We start from the raw sequence: 26,740 nt of genomic DNA on the forward strand, positions 1-26,740 counted from the left end.
TTATTAAGTGGTATCCACTTTACGTCAAATCTTGTCCTCCAAAATATTTAAAGTACGTAACTATAAAAACTTGATAAGCTGTTCACCTGAAGAGAAAGCAATCATATTATATACGGATTAATAAATGCAAGAAACAAGAAAGTGTGAAGTAGAATGAAAAGTCAGGAGTCAGGGAGAGAGAAGAAAGACAGCAATGGTAGGCAGGAAGCAAAATATTATGCAAAACAGATAAAGAATAAAAGAATTTCAACAAAATGATGCATTGTTACTCCTTAGTTGTCTGGTCTCTTTTCCCCAGTTTTAAAAACATAAATATTTGTGATCACATTAAAATTTTAAAATTCTACATCACTGTTCTTACATATATATTAATAAGACCCCTTCTCTCCTTATTTCTTCCTTACCACCAGTTTTGCCAGCCAGGAAATACTCTTAGAAAACTACTTCTGTGTGGATAGATGGAGAGAAGGAAGAGAGAGAAGGAGGAATAGTGTATATATATATATATATATATATACACATGTATATATGAACCATGCACCCATGTGGCTCCGAAGGACAGGCTGAACATGGGGTCTATGCCTTTAGTCAAAGCTTTAGATGGAAGATCTCAGGTTTCAATGCCACGTGTTGACAAATGTTTGATGCTCCACCAGCTTTATCAAAAGCTGCCAGAAAGACTTTGGGAACTGTCAACAGAGCTACAGAAAAATTGGTTAAGATGAATGGACCGCTCAGACAGAAACAGACAACTTTCTTTACCAAAAAGATTGCTGAGAAGACTGTTAAAGCAAAAAGTTATGTTCCTGCCTCAGATGACACCTATTCGGAAATAGAAAAATTCTTTCCCTTCAATCCACTAGATTTTGAGAATTTTAACCTGCCTGAGGAGCACCAGATCGCACACCTCCCCTTGAATGGAGTGCCTCTCATGATCCTTGATGAGGAGAGGGAGCTTGAACAGCTGTTACACGTGGGCCCCTTTTCGCCTCTGAAGATGTCTCCTCCTCTGTGGGAGTCTAATCTGTTGCAGTCTCTCTCAAGCATTCTGTCGACTCTGGATGTTGAATTGCCACCTGTTTGCTATGACTTAGATATTTAAATTTCTTAGCACTTTACATTTTGGGTATGTATTAATAATTTGTATTAATAAAGCAATTCTTTGGTTAACAGACTCTTCCTAAAAAAGAAAAAAAAAAAAAAGGCTTATTAGGCTTCCCTGGTAGGAATATACATATTTTTTGTGAAAGTTGCTCAATCGTGTCTGACTCTGTGTGACCCCTATATACTTCATGGGGTATATAGTCCATGTCTGTATATATACATATACATATATATATATATATATATGTATATGTATACACACACACACACACACACACACACACACTCACACAGAGCTTTCCTGGTGGCTCAGACAGTAAAGAATTTGCCTGCAATGCAGGAGGCCCAGGTTCAATCTCTGGGTCAGAAATATCCCCTAGAGAAGGGAATGGCTAGCCACTCCAGTATTCTTGCCTGGAGAATTCCATGGACAGAGGAGCCTGGCAGGCTGCAGTCCATGGGGTTGCAAAGAGTTACACATGACTGAGTGACTGAACCACTAGCACCAGCGAAATTATAAAGTCCTTTTTGGTTTTTGTTCATGTTTTGTTTCAAGATATTAAATTGCTTCTAAAGTGCTTGAAGCTTTTTCTTTGTTTTTGACCAAAGTTCATAACCTTAATACCTTTATACCTAGGAAGGTGACATTGGAAGTGCCAATGCCATATTTTTATTTCCTTTCACTCCATTACCTGATGTAATGAACCAAAGTAGGAGATCTTTAGCCTTTTATAGTATTTATTCTTTTTTGAATTCTTGATTAGGATGTTGTCAGTACATACCCCAATATTTGGATTCTGGAAAGCAGAAGTCCATAAAACTGTGGACATTTCACCGAGTAATAGAAACTAAAGCTGAAAGAATTTTGCTTGAAAAACTGAGTAGAAAAATAATCATAATCAGGACTGGAGAAACAAAAACCCTGTTTTTCAAATGTGCAAATTCTAGTAATCACGTCATAAAGTTGTTAAACATACAGATTTGATAGGTCCTAAAATCTATGTGTGGACCCTGAACAGGCCTTTTTATGACCACATACATCTGGTGAATACTGAAACAGTATTAATGTTCAGTTAGTTTGATGTAGGCATGTTTGTAAAAGTCTTCACGACTGAATCTGGAAGGAGTTCATGACCCTGGTTACTATATATGGGTGAGTCTTAGATTCTTATTCACAGTATTTCTACAATTCCTATAAACTTTTGAAATGCAGCTTTTTAAGAGGAAATTTACATGTGGTAAAATGTACCCATTTTAAGTAAACATTTGAGTAAGTTTTGTCTATACAGTTACAGTGATGAAATACTTGATACATATTAATGATGTGAGGAAATATCTTTTACTCTTTGCCAATTGAAATTAATTTTCCCATTGATTTTTATTGAACCTAGATAGCAGAAAGCCTCAGAGAATGGGTTGGGACATCTGCTTTTATCAACTATCTTCTGATAGCTTGGCTATTGTGATAGTATGAATGTCTTCAGATCTGATTGCTTACATCTTTCTGTAAGCAAATTAATTTTCATGATACTCTTACATGGCCTTCTTTAAGTCTTCATTTGAAGTTCCACACTTGAAGACATTATCCTTTAAGGCATAACATCTAATAACTACATTTGAGTTTTGTCTATTAAAAAAAAATGACAGTCCCAACAGTTTTGACAAAGGAAATAAAGAATGCTGTGGAAAGCATCTTTATAAGTCATAATCAGAATGCTTTTTATCTCACTTTTAGGCATGTTTGATGAAACCACAGAATGCCATGTATATTGCCTCGTTATTTCTGTAAATTATGTAACTCCTGCACTTTACAGTTATTTAGGATATTCAAGACATACTTATTCTAGAAGTTGTGGACTGAATATGTGATAGAGGGTAAACACTATGAAGCATCATAAAATTCAGATCTTTACCCAGCAAGCCTATACAAAATCAAAACACAATGCTAACAACCCTTTAATTTATGGCTTTATTTCATTTATATTTGCATAAAAATGAAAGTAAATTTGATAATGCCCTTGATTCAATAAATACATGTTCTTGATCTGTGTTTTATCATTAATTATCGCATAGGTTCAGTGATTAAAAACATGTTCTAACTCAGTGACCAAGAATACTCAGAGATCTTGAAATGTTTTTTTCAAATACTTATTTCTAAATTCTGAGTAGAGCTTGGAAGTAAGGAATGTATTATGGTTATTTACCTGGTCCTTAAACAAGCATCTATTAACCACCTTGTAGTGCTGTTTATTTCATTTCATAGTCTTTTACTTAAAACATCTTCTACCTGAATGGAAAGAATTCCTTCTGTAGCTCACTATATTGTACTATCTGGGCTTCCCTAGTGGCTCAGTTGGTAAAGAATTTGCCTGTAATGCAGGGAGACCCAGGTTCAGCCCTTGGGTGAGGAAGATCCCCTGGAGAAGAAAATGGCAACCCATTCCAGTATTCTTGCCTGGAAAATCCCATGGATAGAGGAACCTGTAGGGCTATAGTCCATGGGATTGCAAAGAGTCAGACATGACAGAACAACTAATGAATTAAAAAAAAGAAAAATAGTGTACTAAGACTTTTTTCTACTCTTATCTTTAATAATAATATTCCATTATATTTTTTTGTGTATCAACTCAGCTTTCAAACTTTTATTTTAGCAATTATGGGTATATGGTACTGTCATCTACTCCCTTTAGTTTTCTCTTTATTCAAATGAGTTTCCATAATTTGACATTGATTTCTGACTGATGTTTATGTATGTGAAAATATGTCTTTTAGATAGTAAGGATGAAGTGTAACTCATCCTGATAAAATAAATTTACTAATTGAATGTGATGGTAGTGGGAAAAATGTCATAACCAAAGGAAACATTTAAACAACAAAACTATTTGATAGCCTTAAATTTGACTTTGGCATTGGGTACGTTTTACATTGATGCTCTAAATATGAGTTCTTCAAGATAACCGTTTGTATTAATTAGTGTACAGTTTCTTAGCCAGATTGACTGTGAATTGTCAGGTTCTACAGCCAGAATCATGTTTATTATATAGCATTTGTTGTACTGTTTTAATTTGAGAAAAGTAAATATTAGAATTATTTCAAATATCCCAAAACAAGTTGAATTTAAAGAATGTGTAGAAAGGGACATATGCTGTTAGCCAAAGCTAAAATATATTCAAGTTATTAATACTAATTTACAGCCTGTGTTGTGCCATTTATGTTTAGTTATCCTGAAGATTACCCCCAAATCCTTCTCTCTCACAAAAACCCAATACAAAAATAAATCCTGCATATTTTGATTTTCAGATTATTTTGCTAAATAATATTTCTTTTCAAAGAGATAGAAAATATGTCATTAAAAATTAATGATATGATGTTTCAAGCTTTCACTGCTTTTAAGGCAGTTAAATGTTAATAAGAAACTCTGAAGTCAATATATTGTAAATCCCCAAAGTATGTAAGAATCTTCTTAGTTATATAATTAGAGTTGTACTATTCATGCTAATCTAGAGCAATTTAAGAAAATTTATGTGTGTCCTTATCTTTTTATATTGCTATCAAGGACATTTTGTTCGAAAATATGATCTACAATGTTATGAATTTGTTGTTGTTTAGTCGCTAAGTTGTGTCTGACTCTTTTGTGAGCCCACGGACTGTAGCCCACTAGGTTCTCTTATGGGATTTCCCAGGCAGCAATACTGGAGTGGGTTGGCATTTCCTCCTCCAGGGGATGGTCCTGACCCAGGAATCAAGCCTGGGTTTTCTGCTTGGCAGGCAGATTCTTTACCAGTGAGCCACTTGGGTAGCCAATGTTGTGAATAGGTTAAATTTAATCAGACAACAGATGTAGACTTTTCTGTCTGTCACTATCTTACATCTCTGAATAAATCATTTAAACTTTCTGAGCCTCATTGTTTTTATTGGCACCACTAGTAGATAGATATTATCCTCGATATCAGTTGTGAAAATAAAGTGTAAATGGTTTAAGTCACTTTTCAAGGACCCAAAACCAAGAAATAACAAAGCAAACCCTTAGACTTAGGTTTGTAGCCTCAAAACCCCTGACTTGACTTACTAGGACTCACTGACTTTTATTAAAATAAGGTTTAAACAAAGATTAAAAGTCAGTATGTCCTAGTAAGTCAATGAGAGGTTTTGAGGCTACTATGACACACTGAATTTTATTAAAATAAGGTTTTTTAATCTTTGCTTTATACTTGAGGTAAACTGAGACAAAGAGGTTCAAGAACTTACCCAAGATTATATGGTCAGGAAATGTTAAAGCTGAGACTTGTATACAGAGCTGCTGCTACTAAGTCGCTTCAGTCATGTCTGACTCTGTGCGACCCCTGAGACGGCAGCCTACCAGGCTCCCCCGTCCCTGGGATTCTCCAGGCAAGAACACTGGAGTGGGTTGCCATTTCCTTCTCCAATGCATGAAAGTGAAAAGTGAAAGTGAAGTCGCTCAGTCATGTCCAACTCTGAGCGACGCCTACCAGGCTCCTCCGTCCATGGGATTTTCCAGGCAACAGTACTGGAGTAGGGTGCCATTGCCTTCTCCATATACAGAGCTACTAATTCTTATTCTAGTTCTTTCTTCTGGACCAAGCAGCCTTCCAAGATGAATGCCTCATAAAGTTCAGCAGGAGTAAAAAGGAAAAGACTCTAGAAATAATACCTGGTGTGTGCATATGGGTGGGTGTGTATAGTGCATATATGTAACATATGTAACATAAATATAAATATATATATGGTTTTCAGTAGAATGCTATTTTTTCAGATTGTAATATATGTTCATGCTGCATTTTATGCACACTATTTTGATTCTTGCTTTTCCCCCCTCTTATAAATCCTGACATATGAGTCCAATTTTAGAGAAAAGGTGAGGTAAAAATGCAACATATCATTTTTCTCCAGGTGACTACCCTCTTTTTCTAACACTGTTTATGGAATAATCTTTCATTTCTCCATAGATATGAAGCAAATATTAAGGTCTAGAATTTTTTAACAGTATTTTATAAACTGTTTAAAGAGCTATCTGCCCTCTGTTAACCAAATTACTAAGCACATATCAGAGACATACTGTAATAATTTCTAAGCCCTTGAGTTACCTTAGAATCAGTAAGGTACTGATTTGACCATATTCAGTTGTTGAGTTAAATATTTATTTTAGTGCAGTTTCCATAAGCAAGATTTAGGTAATGATTTAGGGTAAAGAGAACGGGTAGTCAGCAAAGGGAAGAGCTGTCTATGAAAAATCTTGAATGCTACAGTTTTGAATGTCACTGTGGTACACTTTTGGTCATTTATTTGGAAGAATTAACCATTAAAGTAAATATTATAGCTGCTATTTCATATCCATGGCAAATAAATGGAGAAACAATGTAAACAGTGACAGACTTTATTTTCTTGGGTTCCAAAATCACTGCAGATGATGACTGCAGCCATGAAATTTAAAGACACTTGCTCCTTGGAAGAAAAGCTATGCCCTAGACAGCATATTAAAGAGCAGAGACATTATTTGCCTCTAGTCAAAGGCAAATAAGGTCCGTCTAGTCAAAGCTATGATTTTTCCAGTAGTCATGTATGGATGTGAGAGTTGGACTATAAAGAAAGCTGAGAGCTGAAGAATTGATTCTTTTGAACTGTGGTGTTGAAGAAGACTCTTGAGAGTCCCTTGGACTGCAAGGGAATCCAACCAGTCAGTTCTAAGGGAAATCAGTCCTGAATACTCATTGGAAGGACTGATGTTGAAGCTGAAACTCCAATACTTGGGCCACCTGATGCAAATAACTAACACATTCAAAAAGACCCTGATCCTGGGAAAGATTGAAGGCAGGAGGAGAAGGGGATGACAGAGGATGAGATGGTCGGATGGCATCACCAACTCGATAGAAATGAGTTTGAGCAAGCTCCAGGAGTTGGTGATGGACAGGGGAGCCTGGCGTGCTGCAGTCCATGGGGTCTCCAAGAGTTGGACAGGACTGAGCGACTGAACTGAACTGATTTGGTATCACAGACTTATCTATATATGGATTATTTTAGAATTTCTGGAGATGGTTAAGGAGTCTTAGATACACTTAAGATTGTACAGACGCCCCTGGACATGCAACAATTTTTATCTTTTATGTGCATTTTTCATTATCTACTTAATTCAAAAAATTTTACCACCTTTCTGCATTTCCAGTCTCCATGGTTAAGAGAAAGACAAAGTATCCTTGGCAAAGTGCCTCATTGGAAACTATACACTGCTGCAAGACGTGATTCCTGCATGTACACTCTCAGTATCAAGTTAATATCCTTATAAATAAAAATGACCTGATGAACTCTGGGAATTCACCCTGGTGATTCAGTTAGTGCTGGAGCTTATTCATGACTATATTGGGCATGAAATTGTTATTTACTGTTTAAAATATATGATAGGCTAAACTCCAGATATTTATGCTTTCATGCAAAGAACATGGACTTTGGAGATAGAAATCTATAGCTCTTTCACGGACTGTCATTGAACCTTGCCTTCCACACCTGTAACTCTAGAGCAGTGTTCATTTTTCGGGGGGGGGGGGTGTAAAATAAAATAATGAGATAAGAGTATAGCACAGTATTTTATACCAAGGCTTAGTATATGTGAACTCCCTTCATTTTCCCTTCTTTACTGGAAACTATTTTTATTCCATAATGCCACCTGTTTCACCTTACTTCAACAATTTGCTCCAATAACTCTTCCAGGATGTTATCATAATATTAAAGTGTTTTATCTTTGAGATCATTGTGTGTGGGAACTAGTTTTTAAATATAAATTCTTTTTTCCTTATCAAGATAACTGGAACACAACCTGAAATATTCAAAATATTTCAAGTAATGAATTTTATTTCAATCAATAAATTATTTTTTATAATAAGCAACCTAGATTTACATAACATTGTACATTTTCAGTTATTAAATGATTTTTGTGATCATATTTCTCTGTTTTAAATGCTATTTTTTCTGTGTTACATGACTTTTACTCATTTTCCTTTGCAGATTTATCTTCTTTTGGTAATTTTTCAAAAATTCTTTTTCTGTTAGTGGCCTTGAAAGAGAAATGTAGGCTCATGACATTTCAAAAGCAATTCACTTGGGCTTGTTGACACTAACTTGAACGTTGATGTTGTTGCAAGGGTAGGACAGATGTTCTTCAAACAAATAGCATGTACTCCCCCCGTTTATTGCACAAAGTGACCAACAGAATACTCAAAATATAATCTAATCTGATTTAATCTCAAACTCTTTATTTCTTGCTGATTGTAGGAAATAAATTTAGATGTTAACTACTATAATAAAACATATATAAAATGAGATTATTTAAATTTATACCTCCATACATCCAGCTTTATTTTTTGTTTCTTTTCTTTCATTTGTTTGTGTCCTACAGCTGACCTTGAAACCAAGAAAATTATGATTTAAGGAAGTAAATACAATATTTTTGGATAATGGGTTTCCATTCTTGATTTCTGGAATTATATTTTAGGGACAAGAGGTAGTTCTGTGTGATTAAAAATCTGTCATTAATGCTGCAAGGGGAAGACCAGAGGCTGACACCAAAACACTTCAATTAGCTTTAGCAGAAGAGAAAAGGAGGAGCTATAGAACATTAAGGATGAATTCAGGAAGACCCGAGACCATGGGGAACTTGCCTGCTCTCTACACTGTTTTCCAAGGAGAGGTTGCTAAGTCATAGACTATGGAGCCTTTATCAAAATTCCAGGCTGTCAGAAGCAAGGTCTGATTTGAACTCACATGTCATCCTATTGCGTGGATAAGCCCTCTGAGATAGTAGATGTTGGAGACAAAGTGTGGATGAAGTTTACTGGCCGAGAGACAAAAAATGATAGGATAAAATTATCCTTCTCCATGAAGGCTGTCAACTAAGGGACTGGGAAGGACCTTGATCCCAACAACATTATCATTGAGCAAGAAGAGAGGCGGAGGCGGTCCTTCCAGGATTACACTGGGCAGAAGATCACCCTTGAGGCTGTCCTGAACGCTACCTGCAAGAAGTGTTGCTGTAAAAGCCACTTTGCAAAGGATTGTTTCATGCAACCAGGTGGGACCAAGTACTCTCCTATGAGGAAGAGAAGGAAAAGGCAAAGTCAACAGAGTTTGAAAAGCCTGACCCCATGAGAAATTCTTCTAGAAAAAGAAAGGAGAAAAGTAAACATAGAGACAGGAAGCCATCTGACTCCGACAGCTCAGACTCTGAGAGTGATACAGGCAAGAGGACAAGGCACACATCAAAGGACAGCAGGTCAGTAAAGAAGAAGACAAAGAAGAAGCACAAGGACTGAGAGTGGAGAGTAGAGGGGGTGGTTGAGAGAAGGAACCAGGAGTCTGTGGTTTGAAGCCCTGGCTCCTAGAAAGACTCAGTAGTGAGAATATGGCCTCTCACCCTCTTCTCTCCCATAGGAGATGGCATTCCTCGTGCCACAGGCAAGTTTAGGAGTTAGGTATCAAAAGCATCTGCCTGAATGAGTTGTTTCTTTATCACTCTTGGTCCCTATGCAAGTGACCCCTGCAGCTCACCCATTCATTCACCCAATTTCATGCAGTAGGAGGTCTTATTACCCTCTCCAGCTGCCACTTCCAGAGCCAGATTCCTGTACAGGAGTCCAGGCTAGAGCCACAGGAAGTGCTGTAGGGGTGAGTCTGGCTGTAGGTGAACAGAGTGATTGGCTCCTCCCTGTTGGCCTACCTACCCTGTCCTGGTTGGTGGATGGTCTCTGCTACATCCAGGACGCAGGCAGAGGGAGACTGGCAGTACGAGGGAGAACACGGTAAGAAGTGGTGCTCACTTTTCCCATTCCCTTAAAATGATTCTGCTATGTTAGAAGTGACAGCTGATGGTCACAGCCAGGAAACCATTGTTTGCAGTGACTTAGCTTGTTGTGACATTCCATCAGACCACTGAACCAGACATCTCAAGTCAAAATCATTGGTTTACTTTGTATTTACTTCAGTGTGAGTCAGTTGGTTTCATTTCAGGTTTATGTTTAAATTCCTAGTACTAAAAAAAACTAAAATGCAGTTCTTGTTTCTGATGTTATCCCAGTCATATCTGACCGATATCAGTAGTCTTTCTAATCTATAAAATGCTCAAATAGTAATCCTCTTATTCAATGTCTGCTCCCTTTTGTACATTTCAGTTACTCTAACTGCGAAATTTAATGTAATTGATAGTAGACATAAGTGGGCATATTAGCAGTAGAATGATAGAACTGAGGTAAAGAAAAGGGGCTAGTGATCCAGAAAGTATAAAAGCATCTTTATAAAGAACAGAGATATAGAAACAAACCCTCTTGTCTTGTTGGAGGACCACTGAGACCAACAGAATGCCAGTAAGACTCTTGGATTCCACTCATAAACAGCATATGTACACTGGCACCCCAGGAAGGGAAGAGAGAGGTCACTGTCCAATCACACACCTTAGCCTAATCTAAGTTAATTCCCAGGCCCTGCTTACTCCACATCACAGCATGGCACTGTATCTAGGGTAGCCATAATTGGGGCAGAGACTCAACAGTGAACCACAGAGGTAACCCAATTGTAGGAAAAGACTAGGTGGGGTGGCAGAGGTCACAGAGGATCCATGCTACCTCACTGAGATCCTCAGCCCATATATGCACCTGCCGGTACATGCAGGGTCTGGGTGCTGAACCCTGGGCTTCAGAGTATTGGGGTTGGCTGCACAGAAACAGCCTGAAGTGGCTTGAGTGTGGTATGGTCCACAAGGGGTTGGATGGGGCGTGGAGGGGAGCTGTACATGGAGGAAGCATGGCCCCATCACAGAAGCAAAATGTCCTCACTAAGGTATGCAAGGATGGAGGGCCAGGGCCCACCATAGCAACCTCACTTTTGGCATGCTCACAGTACAGTGGACATGTACTGCCACTGAAATCCCACTATTAATGCACAAGCGAGGAAAGGGCTAGATCCACCATAGCCGCCTCTTTCTTGTTGCTGCCTCTGTGAGCTCTGCCAGCAAGACAACAGGTACTCCAGTGTCTGGGATGGGTCCAGCCTCAGCATCTGTGGGCTTTGCGGGAGCGTGCACACAGAAGCAGGGCCAGGGTCTGGGTTGGTTTCAGTGCTCCCACAGAAGGTCCAAGTACTGTGTTCTGGGTTCCTGACTTCTTCAACACATTGGCACCCAAGGATCCGTGCTGCAGCTTTGTGAACACTGCACCCTGAGGAACACCAGCGCAGATTGCCTGCATTTCAGCAGTGGAGGTGGGGCCAATGGAAGTGCCAACAACAGTGTACTTTGTGAGCGCAAACACTGAGCACCACAGAGCGCACTCCCCAGTGGACAGCTCTGGGAAAGGAATACTTAGAGGCTCCTCTGCAGGTGGGAGTGCTCCAGTCCCACCTATCTCACAATGCAGCTCAGAATGGACCTGAGGGCTGCTATGCTAACAACTAGGAGGCAGACCTGACCCCTGATACCTCGGTGATAACTACAGAGCAAAGAGACCTGCTCAGTATCCAGTTCAGTCTCTCAACACCAGTCACATCTGCTATCAACAACATAACAATCAGCACATATTGAGTAAAGACTGCAGTAGATAATTGTTTATCTTAAATCCAGGGAGTAAAAGAAATATAAGTAAAATGAAGAAGCAGAGGAACCACTCCCAATTAAAAGATCAAGATAATTCCCCTGAAAAAGCGAAAAATAGAAGGGGGATTTGGGAGAGAAGGGATACATGTATCAGTTGAGTTCAGTTGCTCGGTCGTATCCGACTTTTTGAGACCCCATGAATGGCAGCACACCAGGCTTCCCTGTCCATTACCAACTCCTGGAGTTCACTCAGACTCACGTCCATCGAGTCAGTGATGCCATCCAGCCATCTCATCCTCTGTCGTCCCCTTCTCCTCCTGCCCCTAATCCCTCCCAGCATCAGAGTCTTTTCCAGGAGTCAACTCTTCTCATGAGGTAGCCAAAGTATTGGAGTTTCAGCTTTAGCATCAGTCCTTCCAATGAACACCCAGGACCGATTTCCTTTAGAATGGACTAGTTGTATCTCCTTACAGTCCAAAGGACTCTCAAGAGTCCTCTCCAACACCACAGTTCAAAAGCATCAATTCTTCAGCACTTAGCTTTCTTCACAGTCCAATTCTCGCATCCATACATGACCAATGGAAAAACCATAGCCTTGACTAGATGGACCTTTGTTGGCAAAGTAATGTCTCTGCTTTTCAATATGCTATCTAGGTTGGTCATAACTTTCCTTCCAAGGAGTAAGCATCTTTTAATTTCATGGCTCCAGTCATCTGTAGTGATTTTGGAGCCCAGAAAAATAAAGTCTGACACTGTTTCCACTGTTTCCCCATCTATTTCCCATGAAGTGATGGGACCAAATGCCATGATCTTCGTTTTCTGAATGTTGAGTTTTAAGCCAACTTTTTCACTCTCCTCTTTCACTTTCATCAAGAGGCTTTTTAGTTCCTCTTCACTTTCTGCCATAAAGGTGCTATCATCTGCATATCTGAGGTTATTGGTATTTCTCCCAGCAATCTTGATTCCAGCTTGTGCTTCATCCAGCCCAACATTTCTCATGATGTACTCTGCATATAAGTTAAATAAGCAGGGTGACAATATATAACCTTGACGTACTCCTTTTCCTATTTGGAACCAGTCTGTTGTTCCATGTCCAGTTCTAACTGTTGCTTCCTGACCTGCATATAGGTTTCTCAAGAGGCAGGTCAGGTGGTCTGTTATTCCCATCTCTTTCAGAATTTTCCACAGATTATTGTGATCCACACAGTCAAAGGCTTTGGCATAGTCAATAAAGCAGAAATAGATGCTTTTCTGGAAATCTCTTGATTTTTTGATGATCTAGTGGATTTTGGCAATTTGATCTCTGATTCCTCTGTGTTTTTTAAAACGAGTCTGAACATCTGGAAGTTCATGGTTCACATATTGCTGAAGCCTGGCTTGGAGAATTTTGAGCATTACTTTACTAGTGTGTGAGATGAGTGCAATTGTGAGGTAGTTTGAGCATTCTTTGGCATTGCCTTTCTTTGTGATTTGAATGAAAACTGACCTTTTCCAGTCCTGTGGCCACTGCTGAGTTTTCCAAATTTGCTGGCATGTTGAGTGCAACACTTTCACAGCATCATCTTCAGGATATGAAATAGCTCTACTGGGATTCCATCACCTCCACTAGCTTTGTTCATAGTGTTGCTTTCTAAGGCTCACTTGACTTCACATTCCAGGATATCTGGCTCTAGGTGAGTGATCACACCATCGTGATTATCTGGGTCATGAAGATCTTTTTTGTACAGTTCTTCTGTATATTCTTGCCACCTCTTCTTAATATCTTCTTCTGTTAGGTCCGTACCATTTCTGTCCTTTATCGAGCCCATCTTTGCATGAAGTGTTCCCTTGGTATCTCTAATTTTCTTGAGGAGATCTCTAGTCTTTCCCATTCTGTTGTTTTCCTCTATTTCTTTGCACTGATCACTGAGGAAGGCTTTCTTATCTCTCCTTGCTATTCTTTGGAACTCTGCATTCAGATACTTATATCTTTCCTTTTCTCCTTTGCTTTTCGCTTCTCTTCTTTTCACAGCTATTTGTAAGGCCTCCCCAGACAGCCATTTTGCTTTTTTTGCATTTCTTTTCCATGGGTATGGTCTTGATCCCTGTCTCCTGTACAATTTCATGAACCTCCATCCATAGTTCATCAGGCACTCTATCTATCAGATCTAGTCCCTTAAATCTATTCCTCACTTCCACTGTGGCTTCCCTGGTGGCTCAGACGGTAAAGCGTCTGCCTGCAATGCAGGAGACCCTGGTTCAATTCCTGGGTCAGGAAGATCCCCTGGAGAAGGAAATGGCAATCCACTCCAGCACTCTTGCCTGGAAAATCCCATGTACAGAGAAGCCTGATAGGCTACAGTCCATGGTGTTGCAAAGAGTTTAGAAATGACTGAGTGACTTCACTTTCACTTCCACTGTATAATCGTAAGGATTTGATTTAGGTCATACATGAATGGTCTGGTGGTTTTCCCTACTTTCTTCAATTTAAGTCTGAATTTGGGAATAAGGAGTTCATGATCTGAGCCACAGTCTGCTCCTGGTCTTATTTTTGCTGACTGTATAGAGCTTCTCCATTTTTGCTACAAAGAATATATTCAATCTGATTTAAGTGTTGACCATCTGGTGATGTCCATGTGTAGAGTCTTCTCTTGTGTTGTTGGAAGAGGGTGTTTGCTATGACAAATGCATTCTCCTGGCAAAACTCTCTTAGCCTTCGCCCTGCTTCATTCCATATTCCAAGGCCAAATTTGCCTGTTATCCCAGGTGTTTCTTGATTTCCTACTTTTGCATTCCAGTCTCCTATAATGAAAAGGACATCTTTTTTGGATGTTAGCTCTAAAAGGTCTTGTAGGTCTTCAAAGAACCGTTCATCTTCAGCTTCTTTAGCGGTACTGGTTGGGGCATAGGCTTGGATTACTGTGATAGTGAATGGTTTGCCTTGGAAACGAACAGAGATCATTCTGTCATTTTTGAGATTGCATCCAAGTAGTGCATTTCGGACTCTTTTGTTGACCATGATGGCTACTCCATTTCTTCTAAGGGATTCCTGCCTGCAGTTGTAGATATAATGGTCATCTGAGTTAAATTCACCCATTCCAGTCCATTTTAGTTCACTGATTCCTAGAACGTCGACATTCACTCTTGCCATCTCCTGTTTGACCACTTCCAATTTGCTTTGATTCATGGACCTGACATTCCAGGTTCCTATGTAATATTGCTCTTTACAGCATCAGACCTTGCTTCTATCACCAGTCACATCCACAACTGGGTATTGTTTTTGCTTTGGCTCCATCCCTTCATTCTTTCTGGAGTTATTTCCCCACTGATCTCCAGTAACATATTGGGCACCTACCAGCCCGGGGACTTCGTCTTTCAGTATCCTATCATTTTGCCTCTTCATACTGTTCATGGGGTTCTCAAAGCAAGAATACTGAAGTGGTTTGCCATTCCCTTCTCCAGTGGACCACATTCTGTCAGACCTCTCCACCATGACCCACCCATCTTGGGTGGCCCCACACAGCATGGCTTAGTTTCATTGAGTTAGACAAGACTGTGGTCTGTGTGATCAGATTGACTAGTTTTCTGTGATTATGGTTTAAGTGTGTCTGCCCTCTGATGCCCTCTCGCAACATCTACCATCTTACTTGGGTTTCTCTTACCTTGGATGTGGAGTATCTCTTCACGGGTGTTCCAGCAAAGTGCAGCCACTGCTCCTTACCTTGGACGAGGGGTATCTCCTCACAGCCGCCCCTCCTGACCTTGAATGTGGGTTAGCTCCTCTTGGTCCTCCTGCACCTGCGCAGCCACCGTTCCTTGGAGGTGGGATTGTTCCTCTAGGCCTCCGCCCTTGACCTCGGACATGCGCCGAGAGGAACTACCCCAAGTCCGAGGTCAGGGGCGGTGGCCGAGAGGATATATGTATATGCATGGCTAAATCTCCTCACTGTACACCTGAAACTGCCAGAACATTGTTAACCGGCTATATTTTAATACAAAGTTAAAAATTTAAAGTTTGAAAAACAAAACAAAACAAATCAATCCTGACTCTATCACTTTCAAAAAAAGAAAGAAACAGAACTCTTCAGTCTAATAGATACCAAGTTCAAAAAGGAAATAATGAAAATAAGGAAAGAATTAAGAAAGGCTATTGATAGAAATGAAAGTTACTGTTAAATGAACTAGAAATTATAAAAAGAAACCAAGAAATGTCAGAAAACTCACTCACCAATTCAAAAGCTGAGCTAAAGGCAGTGAATAGCAGAATGAATCATGCAGAAAAACAAATAAGTCATCTAAAAGATAGAATAATGGAAATCACTCAATCAGGACAAGAGACAGAACACCAAATTAAAAAAAAAAAAAATGGAAGCAATATAAGTTACCTATGGGAAAATAGAAAGCATGCCAATCTACACATAATAGGAATCCTGGAAGGAAAAGAAAGAGAACAGGGTACTGAAAGTGTATTTGAAGAAATTATGAATGGAAACTTCCCAAAGCTAAAGGAAACAGATATCTAGGTACAGGAAGCATTCAGGGTCCCAAACAAGATATCTGATACCAGAACCAGACAAAAAAAACTACCAAAAAGTTACAGCCCAAAATCTGTGATGAATATATAAGCAAAAATTTCTCAAAAAGATATTAACAAACCAAAGCCAACACTACATAAAAAAGATCATACATCATGACCAGGTTGGATTCATCCTAGAATCCCAAGGATGGTTTAGCATAGGCAAGTCAATCAATGTGATATACCACATCCACAAAAGAAAAGACAAAAACCACATGACCATCTCAAGAGAGGAAGGAAAAGCATTTAATAACATTCAACATCCATTAATGATGAAAGTGAAAGTGAAAGGCACTCAGTTGTGCCCGACTCTTTGCAACCCCAGGGACTATACAATCCATGGAATTCTCTAAGCCAGAATACTGGAGTGAGCAGCCTTTTCTTTCTCCAGGGGATCTTCCCAACCCAGGAATTGAACCAAGTATCCTGCATTTCAGGTGTATTCTTTACCAGCTGAGCAACAAGAGAAGCCACCATTCATGATAAAAGAAAAAAAAAGCCACTTAATGGAATGGGAACAGTGACAGACTATTTTGGGGGGCTCCAAAATCACTGCAGATAGTAACTGCATCCATGAAATTAAAAGACACTTGTCCTTGAAAGATAAGTTATGCCCAACCTAAACAGTATATTAAAAAGCTGAGATGTTACTTTGCCAACAAAGATCCATCTACTCAAAGCTATGGTTTTTCCATACACATCATGTATGGATGTGATAGGTGGACTATAAAGAAAGCTGAGCACTGAATAATTGATGCTTTTGAACTGTGGTGTTGGAGAAGACTCTTGAGAGTCCCTTGGACTGCAAGAATACCCAACCAGTCCATCCTAAAGGAAATCAGTCCTGAATATTCATTGGAAGGACTGATGTTGAAGCTGAAACTCCAATACTTTGGTCACCTGATGTGAAAAACTGACTCATTCAAAAATACCCTGATGCTGGGAAAGATTGAGAGTGGGAGGACAAAGGGATGACAGAGGATGAGATGGTTGGATGGCATCACCGACTCAATGGACATGAGTTTGAGTAAACTCCAGAAGTTGGTGACAGACAGGGAGGCCTGGCATTCTGTAGTCCATGCAGTAGCAGAGTTGGACACAACTGAGTGACTGAACTGAACTGAACTGAATGGAAGTGGGTATAGAGGGAAAATATTTCAGCATATGTAAAGTCATTTATTGTCCATCGACAGAGGAATTGATAAAGAAGATGTGGTATGTATATACAGTGGGATATTACTCAGCCATTAAAGAAGAATGAAATAATGTCATTTGCATCAACATGGATAGGCCTAGAGATTGTTATACTAAGTGAAGTAAGTCAGAGAAGGAGAAATATAGTGTGATATCCTTTATATGCATAAACTGAAAAGAAATATAAATGAACTTGTTTACAGAAACAGACTCACAGACTTAGAGAACTAACTTATGGTTGCTAGGGGGAAAGGATAGGCAGAAGGGATAGATAGGGAGTTTTGGATCAGCATGTACACATTGATATATTTAAAATGGATAGCCAACAAGGTTGTGCAGCATAGGGAGCTCTACTCAATGTTATGTGGCAGCCTGGATGAGAGGGGACTTTGGAGGAGAATGGATACATGTATACTTGTTACTGAGTCCCTTTGCTGTCCACCTGAAACTTACATTGTTAATCAGCTGTACTCCAACACAAAATTAAAAGTTTTAAAAAAAGGTGGGGGACTTAAAAAATGGCCCACATTAAAAAGATTCTTTTAAAAAGAGCCTGTGAATAGGTACAAATGTCCCTTGTCTTTGGCTTTCAGGGTTACTTTCATATGAGCCACATTCAACCTCTAGCAATTCAGTACAAATTTTAACTGAATTTTCCTTACTGGCTTGTGTGACATTGGTGTCCATGTAATTTGGTTAAGCAAATGTGTTCTGTGTCTCCTTGCATTCTTCTAACTTCAATTTCAAGTTATCAATTTTACCTGTTACCAATGAATTCAAGAAAAGTTGTGGTTTTGCAGGTTAACTGACTTTTTGTTGTTTTAAAATTCATATCAAATTCATATCATTATGATCTTTCCAGATTTCTATGTTCCAGGCAGAAGTCCACATTCTGAAATATAAATAAACTTTTTTTTTAGAAATCATATTGTTAAAATTGACCTGTCATAAAATAAAATTCCTTAGCAACTCAATGCTGATGGAAGAAGCTGATAAAATATGTCTTGGTGCGAGTTTTCAGTTTTGTGCCGGCAACCTTGTGGCTATCCAAAGCATTACATATTTTGAGTCATTTTCCTGTGCTACTGGGAAAGAGCAGAACAGTTAATCAGATATGTATATTATAGGTAACATACAACACATGTATTTTTCTTGGATTAGAATTTCTGTTAATATAATTCAAGTAATGTAGTCCAAACTTAAAATTAACCCCAACTATTAGTTTGACTTTATATTGTAGGTATAGGTTCTCAGACATTCTGGGGGAAATAATTACAGTATTTGTATTGTAAGCTTGTTTTATATATTCTGAAAACATCAGAGAAGTTTGCTAATAATAAAATGTTTTAACTCTGGTTTGTTTTCTCATTTTAATTAGACAATTTTCCTATTGTATCATAAACAGTTTCATAACTTAAGACTTTTGTACCTAGTGCAAAGTCTCACATACTTTATGAGGCAGTGAGCATAGAAATGGGAGTACCATTCACCACTATTCTCCTTAATGCAAAGCTGGCATATGGTAATGTATCAATGGATTAGAATGGTCATAAAAATCTCAGAATTTATTGAATGTAAGTATTAGAGCTGGGCAGAATTTCTTAGTTCAATGGTTGCTCATTGTCTTGGAAAACTTATGAGTTAAATGAGCTTTGAGTCTATATTTTCCTCCTAAAACTTATGTTTCATAAAACTATTTCTGATATGGGTGAATACTAAAATGAATATTGGAAAATATCTGATGTAATTTTAACTGAAAGTGTAAAAAGGTTACATCTTGGAGATGCTCACTCATAGGGGCTACTTCATTACCTTCAAATAATTTATATTTAAATTTATTTAAAATTCCCTATTCGTAATTGCCAGATAATAAATATTTCAGCTAATAAATATTATTATGGGTGAAGAAACAAGAAACTGGAGTGTTTAGTCCATGTGTCATTGAAAACTTACTGTCATTGTTGAAACCTTCACAGAATTAGACATAGAGTTCTATGCAACTTTACTGATTATTCTTAATGTAGAAATTACTTCAGAAGGGTTTAGAAAGTTGGTTTCTAAGACGGCTTCAGTGTTCTTATTTGCCAAAGAAAAATGACTTTAAGTCTTTAGTAAATATTTATTTAAAGTGAGTAAATCTTTCAGTGCTAAGGGGATCAGATTCATCTTAGAACATCCTCTAGTCACTTTGTTTTTCTTTTTCTTTACTGTTATGCATGAAACTACTCTTTCAGGATTATATACATTAGTAGCCATTTGAAATAAATCATAGTCTGCTTACTTAAATATGAATGAATATCCCATCATCAAAAAGTGCTTTTTCCTACCAGAGATTGCCTAGAATCCAAATATGGAAATAGGGTCAAAAAAGTTATTAATAAGTTGGAAACTTTAGTACAGTTTTCATAAAACAAATATCATTTTGATATTTATATAGTTTCAATGATATTTGCAATAAATACAATAATAATTAGATTACTCTCAGGCATTCATTTTTATTAGTTGTTCCAGTTTTATGTCAACTGCATAGACTGGTATTACACAGACAAAATATATTTTATATCATATGATTGGAACTTAATAGATAACAATCTATCCTGTCAATTTTTCCCAGTGATGATTGACATTTTTTTTAATTTATTTTTAATTTTTTTGGCTACTCTGGATCTTTGTTGCTATGCTCTGGCTTTCTCTTATTGTGGTGAGTGGGCATACTCTTTGTCGTGGTGTAGAGGATTCTCACTTTGGTGGCCTCTCTTGTGTGTAGCACAGGCTCTACCTGTACAGGTTTCAGTAGTTGCAGCACAGCGGCTCAGTAGTTGCAATTTGTGGAATCTAGGGTTGTGGCACATGAGCTTAGTTGCTCCCACATGCTGTGGAATCTTACTGGACCAGGGATCGAACCCAAGTCCCCTGCATTGCAGGGCAGATTCTTATCCACTGTACCACCAGGAAAGTCCTAAATGACTTATTTTGAAAATTACCTTACTAGTTATTCAAGAACTTATATTCAAAATGACCCAGCCCTTCCCATCCAAATCACTCTTCACATTTCAAGAGTGCAAATTTGACAGAAATAAAATCTTTCCCTCCAACATAGGAAAGCATGAGTAATAAAGTAATAATGAATTTTTATTTCAATTTGGCAATCATTTGTAGTGATTCTGTTAGTCCCTTTAATATTTTATTATCTATTAGTTCTGGGTATTTATGCATATGTATGCATATAGATTCCTGATTTGGGAAAATACTTGGCAAGCCACACAATTGAAGGCCAAAGGAGGTCACAGATAGTACACATAATCCAACTAGCAATCTTTTGATTTATAGTGGATACTGTTAACATTTTATCATTAGAATTTATAATTCAGTAGCCAATGTCTATTCTTACCATATGTATTAGATGTGTATAAAGTGCTCTAATAAAGATGCTCAAATCTTCAGTGATTTAAAGCAGACAGATTATTTTTCTCCCATTTAATATTTTAGAGGAAATTTAATGATCCAGGGTAGATAGGTTCTTCTAGTCCACAAGGTGATCCAGGAGTTTAAATCTCTCCTAACTTCTTGTCTACTGGGGATACATGCTCAAAGCTGGCTTACAGAACCAATATATGTCTGGCTCATAGAAAGAATTAAATAGAGGATATGAGGGGAAGCAGTTTCTTCTTAAAAATGTAATGTGAAAGTTGCATGCATGAATTCTGGTCTCATCTCACTATTAATATAATTTAGTTACATCATCGAAATTAATATCTGAGAGACTGGAAAATGTAGTCTATAAATAGACATGCGTGTACTTTATTAAATTTAGGGGACTCTCTGCCTTAAAAGAAGAAAACAGAAAAAAGACAAACTGAAAAATTGACTCTGCTGCTGGTAAGACTGATAAACAGTGTTTTTAAGTAGGCCATATTGTTGCAAAAATTGACTTGAGTGTATTACCAGTGATGTTCCCCAGCTCCACTTTCTTCTTTCCACCTCCTGTGCCAGGGTTAAGATTCTTAATTACTGAATTCTCTTCACTTCTGGACATTATCCAATCCAGGCATAGTTCTTCCCTCTTCTCTAATTTCTTATTATTGGTCATTTAATAAAAGTCCGGGCTTCCCAGGTGGTGCTAGTGGGAAAGAAACCACCTGCCAGCACAGGAGATTAAGAGACATGGGTTCAATCCCCTGGAGGAGGGTTTCGTAATCCACTCCAGGATTCTGGCCTGGAGAATCCCATAGACAGAGAAGCCTGGAGGATTAGAGTCCATAGGGTCGCAAAGAGTTGAACATGACTCAAGCGATTTAGTACACACAATATAAGTCCAGATAACTTATATATATGTATATATTATATTGGGGCTTCCCCAGTGGCTCAGTGGTAAAGAATCTACCCTCAATGCAGGAGCCTCAGGAGACATAGATTCAATCCCTGTGTCTGGAAGATTCCCTGGAGGAGGGCACTGGCAACCCACTCAAGTATTCTTGCCTGGAGAATCCCATGGAGAGAGGAGCCTAGCGGGATACCGTCCATAGAGTTGCAAAGAGTCTGACACGACTGAAGCGACTTAGCACGGCATGGCATATATTATACTATATTATAACTTAATAAAAGTCACTTAATATAAGTCCACTTAATGTAAGTCTCTTAATATAAGGCTTAATATAAGAATCTGCCTGTCAATGCAGGAGACCTGGGTTCAAACCCTGGGTCAATGGAGTTGAATAAGATTGAACATGCACGCACATACACACAGTGTAAGTACAAATTCTATAATAAACACTGCCAACTTTGTCTGAGACACCCTGCCCTTCCTTGCTTGAATCCAGTCATGTTCCTGATGGTTTTTTGCTGGTGAACTTTGACAAGGGAGGGCTGATATAGATATACAATTTACAGTCACTGCTATATCTTGCTCCATAAAATGTTGTGGGTAGTGTTGTGAATTAAGTGAAGAAGTCATTGTCCTTGCTAAATGTGCTCAGTCTCATGTGGGCAATATAATCAAGCATGCTGTGCTGTGTGTGCTTAGTCGTGTCAGACTCGTGTGACCCCATAGACTGTAGCCTTGCCAGGCTTCTCTGTCCATGGGATCCTCCAGGCAAGAATACTAGAGTGGGTGGCATTTTCCTTCTCCAAGGGGATCTTCCCAACCCAGGAATCAAACCTGGGTCTCCTACATTGCAGGCAGACTCTTTACCTACTGAACTAGGAGGGAAGCCCTAAGGAAGCATGGATAGTGGTAATATATAAGCTAAAGCAGTACTGTAACACAATTGTAAAATACATTAACTAATGCTCTTGAGGACAAGTAGAAGAATTCAAATGTCCCTTTGGTAGAAAAGTGATGTCAACTGATATTAGAAAGATAGATAGAGCTTGCATTGAAGAAGGGCAATCCAGATTCTGGACCAAATAAGCACAGGTGTGAGAGTGAGAAAGTGGAAGAGCTTAACTGATAGTTATGACAGGAGAGTGGGTTCACTGAGGATGTCAGCTGAAATGGCAAATGCAAAATTTAGAGTGTAAATATAAAGTTAAGAAGTTTAAATCTCTATCTCCAGGCAGTAGGTGCTATTGGAATACTGCACTGGGATTAAAACAAGTTGCATTGTTTTGCTGGGGAGTGGTAGATGAATACTTTAGGGAAAGAAAGAGAAAATCAGACTAACTGGAGTCTGGAAGAGAAGTTAAGCCCCACCTGGAAAGCCCCATTCATTTATATCTCTCTAAATATGCGTATCTATTTCTATCTACCTGTAGGTCTGTATTTTAGTTTCATTGTCCAATCATTCATTGCTGTTTTATAGGAGCATGATTGACCTTTGTATATCAACCTTATATCCTGTGACCTTGTTCCACTCACCTCTTGGTTCTAGAAGATTTAAGTTGATTTAATGAGATTTTCCACTTAAAGAATTATATGCTTTGTGAATTGAGAGGAAATCACTTTAATCTTATTTCCATATCTCTGCTATTTATGTACTGGAAGTTCTTTATATCTCCCCAGGTCTTAAGAGTAATCCATGTGTACACTTCTTTTACTGTTTCTGTTTAAACTCATATTCAGGATGCCTCAAGAAACTAGTTACTCTACTCTGTGTGACCACATTGTTTTAATGTAAATTCCTTTGAAAATGTAGTACCCTGACTACATGCAGAACTCATACTAACCATTTCAGAGTCAAATTGTACTCTGTGGTAGCAGAGCTGTAATAATGATAATGGGCTATGTGAGCACTTACAATTCTTACGATGACCCTATGGGTAAGTGTTTTTATTTCTAATTTGTAGATACAGAGACTGAGGCTTGAAGAAAATTAACAAATGTGCCCAGAGTTTCTCAGAAATATGTGTTACAGCTGGTATGTATATGCAGGGCTCTTGTTTCAAGTCCTTTGCCCTTAAACCTTATTTTAGCTAAAACCAATAGTGTAATAATTGATATCCTATATTTTTTTTGTATGAAAAGTTAAGTGTTTATGCAATAATTTTTGATAACAAAATCAGTGCTATAAGTAATAAATAAAATGTTGATTTTATTTCTGTACTACTTATTTGTATATCTATACTTTTACACTTCATTTTTAGGGATTTTGTTAGTTCTTCAACTTGAAGTTTAATAACAAGACACAGGAGATAACTTATTTAATCACTGCCTTTTATGAAATATTATCTGCCAATTGTCATTTCCTACAAGTGTTTTTCAAATCCTAGCTTACAAGTATGTTTCAACTTTCCAATGAGAGTTTAAATTTTGCACAATGAGATAAAACAGTAAAATGAAACAGCATCTACATGGTAAAAGAAATACAATTTTGAAAAGGGAAATAAACACTATAAATAAGTACTTTTATGTTCTTAGGCTAGTCATAGCTTCCAGAAATCAAAGACTATCTGAGAGCACAATTATTAATTAACCTAGATTCCCAGAGAGAGATTTACACAACAGTTTTCAGCGTTAAGTTTTTTTTTTTATGACTGCACATTGAACAGAAGTTTATTAAATACTGATAGGCTGGTGAGAGTGCAATAAAACTTTATGAGTAGCTCACTTTATAGCTGAGCAGTTTTCCCTGATCATTACTTTGGCAGCCTTACTCAACTCTGGTACAGCAAAGCAGAAAGAACAGACTATGAAATAAGGTAAGTTTACCTATCGTATTTCTTTGTTTGAAAACAAACAAACATTTGAAACATTGGAACCATTTGAGTTTCCAAGTAATTGTGTGTGTATTTCTTTAATTCATGTTAGCAGTATTCCTATATTCAATTGGTTAAAATAGCAATGATAACGTATTTTCATTTTCCATATTAAATGTATAGCCCCTTGTACTAAAACAGGAAAAAACATTTCTAAAATGTTTTAAAGATATAATATTTTATTCGACGAGCTATTCATTAAAACTGTCAGACCCAAGTAGAATGATAGCAAGTTTAGTTGAATTGTTCTATATAGATGAAAATAGATATAAAATATATTTTGAAATTTAGAGAAATACTGTAGGCATGATAAATATATATTTAGGAAAAATATATGCAGAATGGAATGCTACACTTATAAAACACTTAAATCTTTTCTAGCTAATTTTTTTAAAGACTAGTCATTAGTGATCTTTAAAATTAGTAGTAAGTATTACTCATTTTGAAAACAAATATACAGAGAAATGGCATCAGTATATAATTTCTCCAAAAATATTTTGCTTAAAACTACTGCAATCCAAAATACAATTACTATAATTACCACCTACAGCTTATGACCAACTTTAGTACTGATCATTTATAAGTACTCATATAAATAATTTAATTTTGGTACATTTTTGTTCTGATTTATTATTTTGTTCTAATTTATTGTTACTGTAATTTTGGTACATTTTTGTTCTGATTTATTTAAATTAAAGAGGGTTAGCTTCATGACAATATGCATTTTTTTTTTTTTAGATTTCCCTTAACAAAAGAAAAGAACAATCATTTTTATTGGCTTCTTGATCTCAAAATAAAATTACTTTGTGTGAGAGTTAAACTTATTTCAAGTTAAGCATTAAATGCATTTCTGTTGTTTCTCACATAACATTGAGCAACCGGGATTCATTTTCTAAACAGCCTTTTAGATCATGTTGCTTTATTTAAATTTAGCTTACATTCATTCAAGTTCTCTGAAGATTACTGATGCAGTAAACAGCTTACATATCTATAACAGAAAATCATAAGCTAAAACTGAATGCTAATCTTTAAACTTTCAATCATAAGGTATATTTTTCAAATTAAGCTTATACTAATTTGATGTTAGGATCTGAGCTACTTTCATGATTCTTGCTATTAGGAATGTGACAATACAATGGAGGATTAACACATGCTTAAATAATTGCAATAGATACACTATATACTGTTGTAAAATAGGAAGAGAATTGATTTAACTCTGCTTCTAAAAGTAAGAAAACTTTCACAGATGACATAGGATTTGAACTGGGCATAAATTGGAACTAGAAGAGCAGGTGTGGAAGAATTGAAGAAAGATTAAACAGCATGTACTAAAACATGTTATCCAGAAAAAATAATTCATTGTTGGAGATAAGGGTAAAATTCTGAAACTATTCCAGAAGTAGAATCAGCAAGACTTGTTGAGTGCTCTATTGTGGTAGAAAGATATGTAAGAGAGAAAAAAAGTTTTTAGATCGGGACAACTCAGTATGTGAACTGACATAGACAGAAGAGAAAGGGCGAGTATAAGAGGGCAAAAATAAAAATTGATTTTAAAACCAGCAATTTATAAGACCACTTACTGTGAAAATTTTCAATTTCTATCTGGGTATATTCCATTGAATTAAAACATATAGCAACATAAAATATAGAAAACTCATGGAAGCTTAAAGACAAGGAGAGATAGATTATGACCAAAACTAAGTTAAACAAATAGGCTTTAAGATAATTACTAGAGAAGAGCCCTTCCCTACCTACATTTAGGCACCTCTGGATGGTAACTCAAATACATAATATTATCTGAAATAAATACATTTTGATTTGAGAGTCTGGTATATTTTGCTATTTGAGAGTGGAATTTGGAGATCATGTAGTTTAAATGCTTTTTTAAAGCAACAACTCCTAAATGTATAGCATATATATATGTGTGTGTGTGTATGTATGTGTCCTGTATATATGTATTTTCTACAACATTTTATATTTGTATTCTTTTATATGTTTATATTTATTTTATTTCCCCCATATTTATATTTATATACTTTCCCATAATATCCTTATAAGAAAGCAGTGCTGGAATTGCAGAGCAATAGTTATAGTAGGAAGAA

The 26,740-nt window shown here is 37.3% G+C and overlaps 2 pseudogenes; both read left to right on the plus strand.

Moving 5' to 3' along the window:
- Window positions 1-527: 527 nt before the first annotated feature.
- On the plus strand, window positions 528-1,159 carry LOC129644491 (securin-like; annotated as a pseudogene).
- Window positions 1,160-8,737: 7,578 nt separating this feature from the next.
- LOC129644938 (zinc finger CCHC domain-containing protein 17-like) lies at window positions 8,738-9,425 on the plus strand (annotated as a pseudogene).
- The last annotated feature ends 17,315 nt before the right edge of the window (window positions 9,426-26,740 follow it).

This window comes from Bubalus kerabau, chromosome 2, assembly GCF_029407905.1.
Source record: "Bubalus kerabau isolate K-KA32 ecotype Philippines breed swamp buffalo chromosome 2, PCC_UOA_SB_1v2, whole genome shotgun sequence".
Taxonomy (NCBI): domain Eukaryota; kingdom Metazoa; phylum Chordata; class Mammalia; order Artiodactyla; family Bovidae; genus Bubalus; species Bubalus kerabau.